The 14,208-nt window shown below is 39.8% G+C and overlaps 1 protein-coding gene across 3 annotated transcripts in view; it reads right to left on the reverse strand.

Annotated features, from left to right (window-relative positions):
• GLCCI1 (glucocorticoid induced 1) overlaps window positions 1-14,208 on the reverse strand; it is a 105,799-nt gene that overhangs the window by 90,063 nt on the left and 1,528 nt on the right. The window lies entirely within an intron of this gene.

Raw genomic sequence — 14,208 nt, forward strand, 5'->3', positions numbered from 1 at the left:
TGAGTGAGTCTAATATGAAAGTTCTTATTTTAGGTATAGGTTTTTGAATATGGCTTAAAATCTCCCTTGTTTAGATTATAGTTGGGTGCTGCTTATCCAGTATTAGTTGTTGGATGGTGTAACAACTAAGGACATTTTTTTCCTGTTAAACTGTCAGCTAACTATGCTGATGAAAGTAGAATAGAATTCAGGTTTATAATTGGAGAGTTGCCATTTTAAGGTAAAATCTATCTTCATAGAACTAAATTTCAGTTCTGGGGCTTATAACCTTGCTCTGCTTATAGCTGGCTCCTGCTTAATTGAGACAGTTGATAATACATACTCCTGCTCATTCTTTCTTATAAAACCTTACTCTCATTGGTCCATTCTGGCTTATGTTCATTCAGCACTTCCTCTGTGCATCCGATGATTTCTCAAGGAAGACTATCTTCTTTGTGTTGCCATCCTCTTTGCCCAAGAGAAAAAGTACAAACACATTTCAAACACTTGGTTTTCTGCCCAGAAAAAAATTTAAGCTGCTGATGTAGAAAGCAGAAATTTCTCATGGGCAAGAATATAATCAACCAGCCTCAAAAGTAATGTATATTTTTGAAACATCTATAGAAAGTAGGGTCAGTAGTCTGCATACATGAATTGCTAATGGTGGCATATATCTAGCCAACTCAAGAGGGTATGTGAATGTTCATGGTTGCCAATCTTGGGTGTTATCCCGATATGCTGTAGGACTAACACTGTCAACTCAAGTTGTAGGTCAGTGTGCAAGGCAATACATTATTTAAAACATTTACTTTTTAAAAAATTACTTTAGGACTTTAAATGCATTGATAAACTGAAAAACTCTGTTTCCTCAAAGAAGAAAATTAATTCTATTAAGACAATTGGTCTGCTTCTTAGCTGCTGAACTGCTGGTAGTACAAACTATGTTATGGTGAGAAAAACTGTAAAAGAAACCTAACCTAATATTATAGGTCAAGGATAAAGTATTGTTAATATCACATTGCATCCCCAGAAGCAAATCATTTCAAACTCTTTGCGCATTTCTCTTCTTACTTGCCACATTGGATATTGCAGGCATGTGAGTGCATAGACACATTGAGATCAGTTAAAGGCTTGGTCAGTTCAAAGTACCAAATGTCAGAGTTGGGAGATGGGTTATGTTGATTTATTCTGAATTGTTGATCCTTATCAGAGCTCTCAATTTAAACAGAACGGAATTAAGAATGTAACTTCTGAATTGTATATTGTACATAATGAAGCAAAGTCATTTTATGGAGTACTGTACAGTATACAGCGTATACAGTCACAGATGGGAGGCTGACTTTAAATAATTGGTCTCCAGCTGCCCTAGATGAATTATAGCTGTATATCCCTACTCATGCTCTCAGGGAAGATGAACTGAGGAATGAGGATTTCTTGTTTCATTTAAAAATATTGGGCTGTTATCAATAGCTGCCACTGTGGGTCATCATGCCGTAAGTATTGGGTTGTCATTCTCAAGTGCTGCCGTGGGTCACCATGCCCTAATAACTAGTTTATTGCTCCCAGTTTTTGCTGTGGGATACCATGCCTCGCCACCATCTCTATTTTCTTCAATACTAGAAGAGTGATTCAGAAGGGCAGAGTGTGTGGTGAGGAATGTTCTCTGAAAATTGGTCAAGAATGACATAGTAAGACTTTCCCAGAAGTCTCTGAAGACAATTCTCAGGATCTCCTGCCACAGGACCTGCTCTTGCATGTCAAACCATCTTACATGAACTGGACAACATACGATATTCCTCCAAAGAAGTTGTCTTTCCTAGTGTCCTACAGGCCTTCTGCCTTCCTGGCCTACGCATGAGTTTAGACAGATGTGACGTCCACAGTGAAGAGTTAGGCTGCCGCAGCTACATTACTCAGGAGGGTGAAAAAGCCACAGGCACCGAGCGCCATAGTTAAGCCGACCTAAGTCCCTGAGTAGATAGCACTAGGTCGACAGAAGAATTCTTTCCTCTGCCTAGCTCTCGGGGAGCTGGATTAACTACAGTAACGGGAGACTCTCTCCCATTAGCAGAGGTAGGTTCTCCCATTACTGCAGTTAATCCACCTCCCTGAGAGGTGGGAGTTAGGCACAGGAAAGAATTTTTCTGTTGACCTAGCACTGTCTACACAGGGATTTAGGTCGTCTTAACTATGGCACTCAGTGCGTGTGGCTTTTTCACACTCCTGAGTGATGTAGCTGGGTTGATTTAATTTTCTAGTGCAAGGGTGGGGAAACTTTTTTCTATCAGGGGCCACGGACTCTCAAAAAACAAAACAAAACAGACACACATACAGTCACGAACCACACACGGCACCCGGGCCGGGGGGGGGGGAGGAGGAGGGGGAGGAGAGAAAAAGAGGCTTGGGGCTTCCCCTGTAGCAGGGCGAGCCAGCACTTGCGGCTCCAAAAATGAGGAGTTCAGGGTGCAGGATGGGATGAGGGCTCCAGCTAAGGGTGTGGGCTCTGGGGTGGGGCTGGGGATGAGGGGTTGGGGGTGCAGGGTCTGGGAGGGAGTTCCGACCTGGGGCGGGGGTTCGCAATGTGGGCTCTGGCCGGGCGGTGCTTACCTCAGGGGGCTCCCAGTCGGTGGCGCAGTGGGACTAAGGCAGGCTCCCTGCCTGCCCTGGCTCTGCGCTGCTTCCAGAAGCGGCCAACACGTCCGGTCCCTAGGCAGAGGGACCAGGAGGCTCTGTGCTGTGTGTGCTGTCTGCAGCTCCCACTGGCTGCAGTTCCCGGCCAACGGGAGCTCCAGAGCCAGTGCTGGGGGCAGGGGCAGTGCGCAGTGACTTGGTCATGCTGGTCACTTACAAGAGCAGCACAGACTCAACTGGACTTTTAACGGCCTGGCAACCCCAGCTTCCCCCTCTCAGCAGGGTGAGCCAGCGCTGGCGGCTCCAGCCCCATGGGGGGGCGCTGAGGCTTGGGGCTTCCAGCCTGAGGTGCGGAGACTTGCCACGGGCCAGATGAAATGAAGCAGCAGGCTGGATCCAGCCTACAGGTCCTAGGTTCCCCACCCCTGTTCTAGTGTATAGCAACCCATACCCTCAAACACTCCAGAATTTGGGAGGGGGGAGAGGAAGGAAACAGCAACTGACATGAATGGTGCAGTTCACCACTATTGTTTCAGATTGTATTTACCTGATCAGGTAATCTCTTTGAAAGATCAATCTATGAATTGAATTGGATGTTGGAAAACAATCCCAACTGTACATACAAAATGACTGGCTCTAAATTAGTTGTTACCACTCAAGAAAGATCCTGGGGTCATGGTGGATAGTTCCCTGAAAACAACAGCTCAAAGTACAGTGGCAATCACAAAAGCTAACAAAATGTTAGGAACCATTATGAAAGGGATAGATAATAAGACAGCAAATATCATAATGCCACTATATATATCCATTGTACACTCATACCTTGAATACTGTGTACAGCTTTGGTCACCCCATCTCAAAAATATATTAGAACTGGAAAAGGTACAGAAAAAGGGCAAAAAAAATTATTAGGGGTCTGGAACAGCTTCCACATGAGGAGAGATTAAAGACTGGTACTGTTCATCTTGGAAGAGAGACAACCAAGGGGGATATGACAGACATCTATAAAATCATGAATGATGTGGAGAAAGTGAATATGGAAATGTTATTTATCCTTTCACATAACACAAGAGCCAAGGGTCACCTGCTGAAATGAATAGGCAGGGGGTTTAAACCAAACATAAGGAAGTACTTCTTCACACAATGCACTGTCAACCTGTAGAACTTGTTGCCAGGGATGTTGTGAAGGCCAAAAGCATAACTGGGTTCAAAAAAGAATTAGGTAAGTCCATGGAGAATAGGTCTATCAATGGCTATTAGCCAAGACGGTCACGGACACAACCCCATGCTCTGGGTGTCCCTAAGCCTCTGACTGCCAGATGCTGGAACGGGATGGATCACTCAACATTTGCCCTGTTCTGTTCATCCCTTTAAAGTACCTGGCACTGGATGCTGTTGGAAGACAGGATACTGGACTAGATGGACCACTGGTCTCACTCCATATGATCATTCATATGATCATATCTTGTTCTTATGAAACAAATGGATCATTTAACAACTTCCTGAGCCTGCAACTTCGAAGTCTGAAACCCAGCATGGGCAGAAATCTGAGAATGAACTGTCAACATTTGGGAAAAAAAAAATCTGCTTTTGTCAAGGTGCTGGGTTTTTATTTATTTTGGAGAAAGGTAATCTGAGCATAGCAGAAACACTATTTGTGAAAAGAAAAGGTATAAATGTGAATGCTAATTGGGAGAGGTGTCTGGGGTGCAAGAGTAGGTAGGAACAGTGGAGAGCATCTGGGATCTTTCACTAGGCACAAGGGTGTTAAGGGGAGGGAAATAAATTGGAATAAGAGGTAGGGGACAGATGAGAGATTGGGGGAGTAGGAGGGGAGAAGGGAGGGGTTGGAGAATGTGAGGGGTAGCAGAAGACATTGCCCCCTCCACTCCCAATCAGCCCTGAGTTTCCCTTTTCACCGTGTGTGCTGGGATCTCAGGAAGGCCTACCCTCAGCACTGGTCTGAGCCGCCTCCTTCCCTGCCTGCTCTGGCATCTGGGGTATTCTGCTCTCCTTGGGGTGTATGAGAGTCTCCCTGCCCCTCCATATTAGCTGGTAGCTGGTTGAGGAGAATCATGGCAACACTAGTTTAAACATCGGAAACCCAGAAAACGGATAGTTAAGATACAAATCACTCTGGGGCAGTGGAGGGAGGGTGGACCTAGGATATGGCTGGGGAAGTCTCAAAGATAGGCATTCCAACTTGAGATGGGTAGTAGATAGTGAGAGGTCCAGCTCAGTTGCAGCTCTGGCTACATAATCAAGGTAGCATACGGCCTTCTAGTAAGCTACTTCCTGTGACAGGCATAAGCAGCAACATAGGCCAGGAGACAGGAAGGAACAACTTATCACATGTTAACGGTTTCTATAGTGCCAACTAATGGCTTAATGGGATGGGAAGGGGCGGGGGAGCTTGAAACAGGGGAAGGCCACGCCCACTACATATTGCAAGGAATGGTGGTGCAGACTGTGGAGAAAGAGAAGCACACACCAGTCTTCTCTCATATTCTTGAAGTTACTGTAACATCTATCTAACAAAACAGTCAAATTTTTGGGACACAGGGCCAGACAGAGAAATCTCATCTGAGGTCTGTTAGCAACTACACATTGAAAACATTTCAAAGTATGACTATTACCCCAATTCTACTATAATAAAGTGTACAGGAAGGGGGGAGAAGCACTGAGACATCACACAACTGTGTGGCCAAGTAGAAAAACCACTGGACTCAGACTATTTGTAGCTCTGCCACTGGCCTGCTGGGTGACCTTGGACAAGCTATATTGCCTCTATACCTCAGTTTCCTATCTGTAAAATGGGGATAACAATGCAAAATTCTTTGAGAACTACAGATGAAAAGCACTATACAAAAGCTAGGTCTTTTGTTTATTACCTAGCCATGATAGCATATCAACTGCAAACCAAGGTGAGGTCTGCAGCTGTCTAAATGATCATTAATGCCTATCAGCAAACATAGCTTTCTGTTTACAAAAGCCTAGGAAATTAAATGGCAAAAAAATTCATTAATGCAGTGTTAAGGTTGCTCAGTGATAGCTCGTGCCCTTTTAGAATGCTGAGTACAGCAAAACTCAAGCTTCTGAAAAGCAGGAAATACATATTTAAGGGGAATGCCCATGAAACCTAACTCTGCTCTCTTTGAATGATGCCCCAATATACCCATAACACACATGTTCCCACTCTGCCTTTTCACCGTAATGGACAGGTACTACCTGTACTTGGCCTATCCTCAAACACTGAGCCTACTTGCCGACAGAATACCGTACTTGTAAAATTTAACCACCACCTCATTCCCTTTTACAACCCCTTCATACGAATTCAAAGAATACCATCCAAAACTATACTTCCTCTTACCCATCATTAAATCCTCATACTGCTCTCATATCCCACCTCGCTACTGACAATACCTTTGGCAAGACAACCCCAGTGCCCTGCTACTAACAGAATCTACACAATTCTGTATTGAAATGATCCAGACTGGAATGTCAAGGTGCACTATATCATGTACCTCTTTCCTTTGACAGCACACATGGGAAGACAGACTCAGATCACCTCATATCATAGTCACAGCTCTTCTCATCTGTTGCACCTTATTCTTCCACCATTAAATTCAGCTACACCTAATACAGTGAATACAGCTGTAGTGAACTGAGATAACTGCCAGTGGCTACTACCAGCTTTAGGTGGGGACCAGAATTAAGGGTGAGTGGGTGTTTACCTTAAATTTGTATTTCCTGGTTTTCAGAAGTTTGAGTTTTGCAGAACTCAATGTTCTAGGAGGACACATGCTATCACTGGGCCTCTTTCACTCTACATTAGCCAAGGTTTTTATCATTTCATGATATTAGAACCCCATGGTGGAACTGACACCACGCAGTTCACTTGGTCATTTAACATTCATATTAATACCAGCACAATACAATGTTCATCTTCTCACTGGGTATATTGTCACTTGAGTAGTATGGATAAGACTACAGTGACTGCATTGCAAAGACTAGCATCAAATGGAAAATGTGACAAACCAAAAAAAAAAAAGTATAATTACTCAGTAACTGAAAGTGGGTCTTAAGCCATGACCAAACCTGTAATATTTGGAGAAAATTCAATTCCCTCTAAGCAGTAACCATGTTACAGTTAATTATATGGTCACATGCAACAATTCACTTGGAAACAAATAAGGTATTAGAATATTTAGCATATCATTTAGTATGGCTAATGTAATGTATAGATCCAATATTACTGAAAGCTTCAAAATTATGTTCTCATGTAATTTGTGATTTTCAAGGTTTTTTTTTTTTAAACTTCATATGACTTTATGGTTTAGATAGCCAAACACTATATTTTAGGAAGAGCATACATGGATACTTGAAGTATGTGCTCTCCCAAACATCAATATTTATTATGGAACAGCTGGTCATGACTCTAGTTTAAGATGCACTGAAAAAATAAATCTTAAAATGGGGCATAAATCCCTGTTTTTCTCTACATGGAGGAGGCTTTTCAGTGTGGCATTTAACATATAAAATTCAAAGGGCATAATTTAAAAATATTTAATTTAAATTTTAAAATTACCTGAGTGTTGAATCTTGAGTAACTTAGAATGGACAGTTTTTAAAAAGCAATTATTAGTCAATTTTTGTTATTCTTCATTGCAGAAAGTTTATCCGTCAGACCTGAGAATAATCTTCAGAGAAATGCATGAAGAAATTACCTCTTTCAAAATGGCCACCATCTCCTGATGTTCTCAATGGGACTGAGGCCACTTGGTGACGATGGCCATTATTTCAGAAGGAAGTTTAGTTTGTCCTTAACAATGCTCGCCACCACCTCCAATTGTTCCAATAGGAGAGAAATCACACTATCCTTGGGAAGATGGTGACCCCATAAGCTATACTGAGAGTGGAACTGTGAGAAGCAGAGGAACATGCGGAAAGGGCAGAGGAAAAAGTGTATATACAGGGGAATGAGGAAGGTACATGGAGGTAAGGTAACAGGAGAGGCAAAAGACTGACAGCCAGAGAAAGGCAACTGCAGGAAAGAAAAGGGGGCAGGGGTAGCATGGTATTTACCATGCTAAATCAGTTTCTACCTTGCCGCAAAAGACTAGTTAGTCCCTGTTCAAGGCTTTTCTATTTTTAAACTGTTTAGTTAATGCACTCCAAATTATACTTTGTTTTTGTTAAATATTCAAATTGTGGGTACATAAGGCAGTACATTCATAGATTAATTTAGGGACATACAAATAAGAAGCAAACCTGCAGTAGGCGTAATATTAACATATGTAATTGAAATCCTGAAGATGAGAATGTCTGTATACATTTCGGTTTGGTATTTTCTCAAGGAAATTATACGTCATGTCGTATTCCAGTTTTCAATACTGGAAGAACAAAAGTCAAAAACATTCAGTTATATGAAAACAATAATGCAGAGTTTTAGATTTGAAGCATTAAGCAATCAGAAGCATGCAGACTACCAGTCCAGACCTATTTGGCCATGCAGCATTCTGTAACAGAAGACTAACTCTGATGTAGTGGCTAGACCAAGTATATTTCTCAGATTTGAACAGATGTATCCAAAGTTTGAAAAGCTTTGTTCTATGCTTGCTGAACTTGCTGGACACTAAAGCAATTATGTTTCCCAGTTTAAACCGGTATTTACCAGCGCCCTGTTCTAAACTAGTTTTTCCTGGGAAATTGCCAACCCTGGAAGAGGGACAGGGAAGGACAACACTATCAGCAGTAGAACTAGGAGAATTTCTGGCAGAGATCTAAGGATGTAGTGATAAACCTCCCTTATTTTTCATTCTCATTGACTCTACCCAAGAATTGGTTTGGGGGATAGGTGGGAGAGAGTACATAAAACAGTACAGTAACTCTGAGAAATGAGAACTACCCCAATTCATTTCAATAATGTGTTAACACTAAAACCTAATAGCTATTTAAATGTCAACAATTTAAATCAATCATTATTTTAGCATAAACATCTAGCTAGTATGCCTTTACCATAATGACCTTGTATTCAGTAGGAAGATGTATTTTAAACATATTAGCTACTATGTTAAAAATCATAGTATAGTCAAGGCTAGTTGCTGTTTTACCATGTGTTAGGTGGTCAAGATAAACACTTGGGGGGAGGGGGGCAGAAACAGAAAGTCCGAGTTAACACACCTTTTTCTGACTATAGACGTGACGAATCACTTCAAACTGAAGCTTAAGTGCAACCTCCCCTATGAAGAGACTACAAGTACTGAGCTGCGGGTAATAATGAATTAGGTCTGACATATTCGGAGATTCTAAGGCCAGAAGGGACCATTGTGATCATCTTAATCTGACCTCCAGTATAACACAGGCTATAGAATTTCCCCAAAATAATTCCTACAGCATATATTTTAGAAAAAAAATACAATCCAATCTGAGTATACCCTTGACTGTTTGCTTGCACTTTAATATTTGAGACATTAAGCAAACATTAAAATGCATATACTTTGCAACATGACAGATGCAGTTAAGGTTAGCTTTTCCAAGTCTGAGTAAAATGAAACTGTTGCTTAGAAAGCTGATAGCCATCAACTACTGATGGCTACAACCCCTATCAAGCCATTCAAACTTCAGTAGCAGAAGGCAGTATAATTTTTACTTCCTAGTTTCCTACTGCATTACTAAGTTTAGTGGGTTGCTGAACTTTGTGGGTTGGTACATTGACAGTATAGCATTCTGAACATGTTGACTTCTTCATATAATTCTACTTTATACATTCTTTCCATCGTTTCTTTTGAAGTTTAATGTGTCTGTGTAGAATACAGCAAAGGGCAAGAATGGAAACCAGAAACTTCAGAATCCTAATTCCAGTTTTGCTACTGACTTGTTCTGTGGATGTTGACAAGTCAACTTATATTTCAGTTTCTCCACACGTATAATACTACCTGGTTACTTCATGGGGGCGAAGATTAAAGGTAATATAGTGACTTGAAAATATAAATCACTGTGTAAGTACTATCAAAAGTGGTGTTCTTTGATAGTGGTATCCTCACTGAACAAAAATACTATTTCCTTTACATCTATGTGACCTGCTGCAATACCCTGCAACTTCAGATAGAAGAAAAACCTAAATCTTTCAATTTTTCTATGATGTAGTATCTGAAGAAAGCCTTTAAGGAACATTTATAATAGCACAAACAAGCTGATTAACACAGTACACCTAATAAACATCCTTATCAAAGGAGACTATTATCCTTGATCTACCTAAACAGCCTGCCACCTCATGGGATCGGTTTCAAATTTAGTCCAAAGTGACTTAGTTACCCATGTTATGGATTATACTCCAACTAAAGCAATTTTTAGGGGCAAGCGTAGGGTGAAAGAGAAGGCCACAGATAATAGAGAAAGCTGCAATTGTTCATGCACATTGGGCAACACAGAGTAGGAAGTTTCATTAAAAAATTATTTCCCTATATTAAATTTGTTAGAGATAAAGGAGAGGTCTTGATTTTTGGTACAACAGGACCCTTGGTATAAACTCCCATTGTGTCAAACTGTTGGATGCCTTTAATCAAGGAGATATACAAATAGTTTAATGTTTTGAAGGTTTTTTTTTTTTTTTTTTTTTTTAAATACCGAAGCTTCATATGTGCATAGAGATGAACAGTACTCTTCTGGTATAGTAACTGATAAACACATTTATTCCTCTAGAGCACCTGGCTATTACTTTCTCTTATTAGTGTTGGCAAACCTCCAGGAGTTGTTTATAAAAATATTTGAAGTGCTTAATTCCCTAAACAGCTAAATCAATTAAAATATATTTTTTGAAAGTTGTCCCTACAGCTAACTCTGACTTTGGAAATTTCAGGGGGAAAAAACAAAACAAAAACCAAACCAAACAAAACACAAAAACAAACCAAAAAACCCAATCAGATTTACATTACAAACCACATAAGTGAAAGATATTTCTGTTTCTGATCATTATAACACTAGAAGGTACCACTATAATTAACATAACTCAAATTAGGGCATTTCTTCTGAATGCAAAATGTTCAATCTGCAAACAGACAGAAATTCTACAAAACTAGTTTATATCTGAACTGCAGCTATAACATTATGACCTCAGGGGAAGTCAGTTCATATTAAATGTAAAAACTTACTGAATTTATAGAATCTATCTATTTTACGCCATATAAAAAAAAAACTACTTAAAGAAGCTATGGTCTTTGCTTCCCTGCAAAAAGGATCTAATCTTATCCAACTAGGGGGAATTCTGGTGGCTTCCCCCCATTCCCCAAGCACAAACGCACCCTCCAGAACACACAGAATGCAACATTTATTTTGTTCACTCAACTGACATCTTACCGCAATAGTATTCAAGCTATAATTTCTACTGAACTGTCTTTTGTTGTTAGTCATGTTGCCTTATATATCAGTTTCTGCATTAAATAGGCTGAGGCATGCATTCCTCACCTCACAAAACTGGGTTATTCTTACATTCATCAAGCCATAGGGCTTTATACCTATTTTCTAAAACACTGGTTTGAGTTATAAAAAACATACATCTTAATGACATAGTATTTTCCTTTTCTCATCTTAAGTTTAACTAGCACATTTCCAAGATTATTCTAGTGTACCATTAAAAAAAAAAAAAGTACATTTATTAGGGACTTTTGGGGGGAGGGCTGGGCGGGGCGCTAATCTGACGGAGATATACAAAACTCAAAAGTTCTCAGCCATGCAATTTCAATATTGATCATGTAGAAATGCTGGTAGCATTTTTTAAAAACACAGTTTTCCTAATAAAGTTGTTTTTATGGCATGTTAAATCTTAAATCTAAACATAAAAAAGCTATCTTCTTTTAGAAATATAAATAGCATTGTGAACATCCTAGAAAGGAGGGTGTGTGGAGAAGAGGATGATGGGAGGAAGAAATGGAGCATGCCATTTTCATTCATGCAGTAGTGATGTCAGTGCCTGCAGCAGCAGCAGTTGCCTTGACCCCTAAAAGGCTCAAACCCAAAGCAATTTTACAGAATATGGTTTAAAAAAAAAGAAGTAAATCTCAATAAACCCACTCATAATAGTGGAGTATTTCACACAAGATGGTTTAGAGGGGGATCAAATTCAAAGCATCTATACTGAAAGGAACTGAGAAAACCACCAGGTGTTTGAGGTAGAGAAAAACCATCTTTTCTGTCAAAAGCATAGCCAGTCTCCCACACCAGCATGCTCCTGAAACAATGCAAGTCAGTCTGCACAGCCAAAATCAAAATGATCTCTGCACTGCAAAAAACAGGATTACATCAAGAGTGGGAACTTTCAGTTTACATCAAAAGGGGAAATGCTTTAAGAGTATGACACAAATGTAATAGTTTCATTAAGACTTATGTCATACTCAGGCATGATTTAAGAGGCTAACAATAGCCAAAGGAGTAAACTGTGCAACCATCTGTAGTAAGATGGTCCATGTTTGATGGCAAGAAGGTTTTCAAGCCCTCTGCTATGACTGCAGTAGTATTCCAACACCATTCTATAGTCTCTGTAGAGATACCACCACACAAGCTACAACTGAGTTTTACTTCATGTACATTATGTACTAAAGATCCATAACAGAGTCCACTGACGAAATGGCAAACTCATGCCGTGTGGTACCTCAGCCACACTCCAGATTTTGTAAAAATGTTTTTTTGTTTTGTTTTTACCTTTTAATTCGCAAAACTATAAACACAGTCTTATCACCCTAGTCTTCTAGAAAATGGTGCCTGTATTTCTGCAAAATAAAGCTGTCAATGTGTGCAATAGTGGTCATTATTAGGGCGATCACGTTGTTTTCATTCATTCATTCAGGATTTGCTGTAGGATGTCAGTTTCTGCAGCAGCAGCTGGCTCAACCTGGAGGAGGGGGGACAAATTCCTTGGGGTGCATACAGATTATGGACAGATATATTGATGGACCACTTATAATTTTATATAGTACACACACACACAAAACAGTATCAAATTTTATCTGCTGCTAACAGTTTACCATAAGGCAGACTCAAGCAAGTTTAATGATGGAGAAGTCATTCAGTACTAATTTATAGGTCTGAACTATTAAGACAAAGACAACAATTTACAGTTCCAAACACGTATGTCACTTTGTAAAATTAAAAATCCCACATGAATACACTAATGAAATACTTAACAGCTCTGCAGTATTTCTCTCCAACTACAGGTAATTACCCACATCCCACTCTCCATTTGAAGTGCAGACCCTCACGCACTGCAACATTACAATGTTTATCATGAAGTTAGACCTGGGAACCGATTTATAATAATATTTGTCATCAGCTTTAATGTTCAGACCTGATGCATACAATTAAGTGTGTTTTGTTTTGGCTGACCTCCCATTTGATTTCCCAGAATTCAGAGTAACACTGTACACTTGTATGTCTCTAAAGGGGAAAAAAAAGGAAGCTCAAGAAAAAAAAATATATATACAAATTCCTAGAGTTAATGGAACAAATGAACCTCAGTCTTTTAAACACAACCTGACTAAAGCAAAATTGCTAAGAACTGTTTCCATTTTAAAGCATGCAAAACCCTGTAACCCTACAAATCTCTTTCCAAATAAGGATCATAGATCTATTGCATAATGTTGGCATAAATACTAAGATGTGATGGAAAGCATTTAGTATTCGCTTTCAGGGTAAATACTGTATACCAACTCCATACATTAATATTATTAGTCATATGTTTATATACTTACATAGTGAGTTGCCTTTATTCTAGGACTATTTGAATAGCCAGATCGGCTCAAGTCACAAACACTACAATAGACTTCAAGAATTTACCACATACCCAATAAAGATATGTGGGGGGAAAAAAATAATAAGGGAACTGATTCCACTGCTACAAAACATGTTGACAACCAAAACACATTTATTTTCATTTCTGTGGCAAATGATAAACATTGAGAGACTTAGGGAGAGGTGCAGGGGGTGTTGAGCCACATAAAATGTTCCCATGAAGAGGTGACATGTGATACCTGATAACTGCAGCAGGGTAACATACAAAGTGCATTCAGTCTGATTCATTCAACTGCTGAAGTGATGTGGGAGGAGGGGGGGGGGGGGGGGGGGACGGACTAAGATGGCCACAGTCACTTTAACACCTTTAATAATTCAACAGACAACATGAAGCAGGTTATGTCAGAGCTGTTGATAATGAGTCTGTACATATTTTAAAGCTTTTTAGGCTGTATTTTAGATTGCAATTTTTAAGGTTTCTATCATTTTCTAATTTCTTTCTTTGAGGCATTTTATGATCTTTTAGGTCTGGGCGTTTGTTTTTAGCATTTATTGAGACTATATCATCAGAATTTTGTGTTTTGTTTTGATGTGTATGGGAGTATTTTAAAATTCATATTTTAACCTTAAAGTTAAAAATGTATTTGGGGGAAAGAAGGGTTTAAGGGGTTGGGTTTGTTTTAAAATACCAGGGAGAGGGAAGGGGTTACTTTAGACCTTATATCTGTGCCATCTCAATTCACGTGGGCGTACATATACAGGGGTAGTAATGGGGTATTCTAGGGCTTTTCTTTATCTCCAGGCATATTTGGC

This window comes from Chelonia mydas, chromosome 2, assembly GCF_015237465.2.
Source record: "Chelonia mydas isolate rCheMyd1 chromosome 2, rCheMyd1.pri.v2, whole genome shotgun sequence".
In the NCBI taxonomy this organism is placed as follows: domain Eukaryota; kingdom Metazoa; phylum Chordata; order Testudines; family Cheloniidae; genus Chelonia; species Chelonia mydas.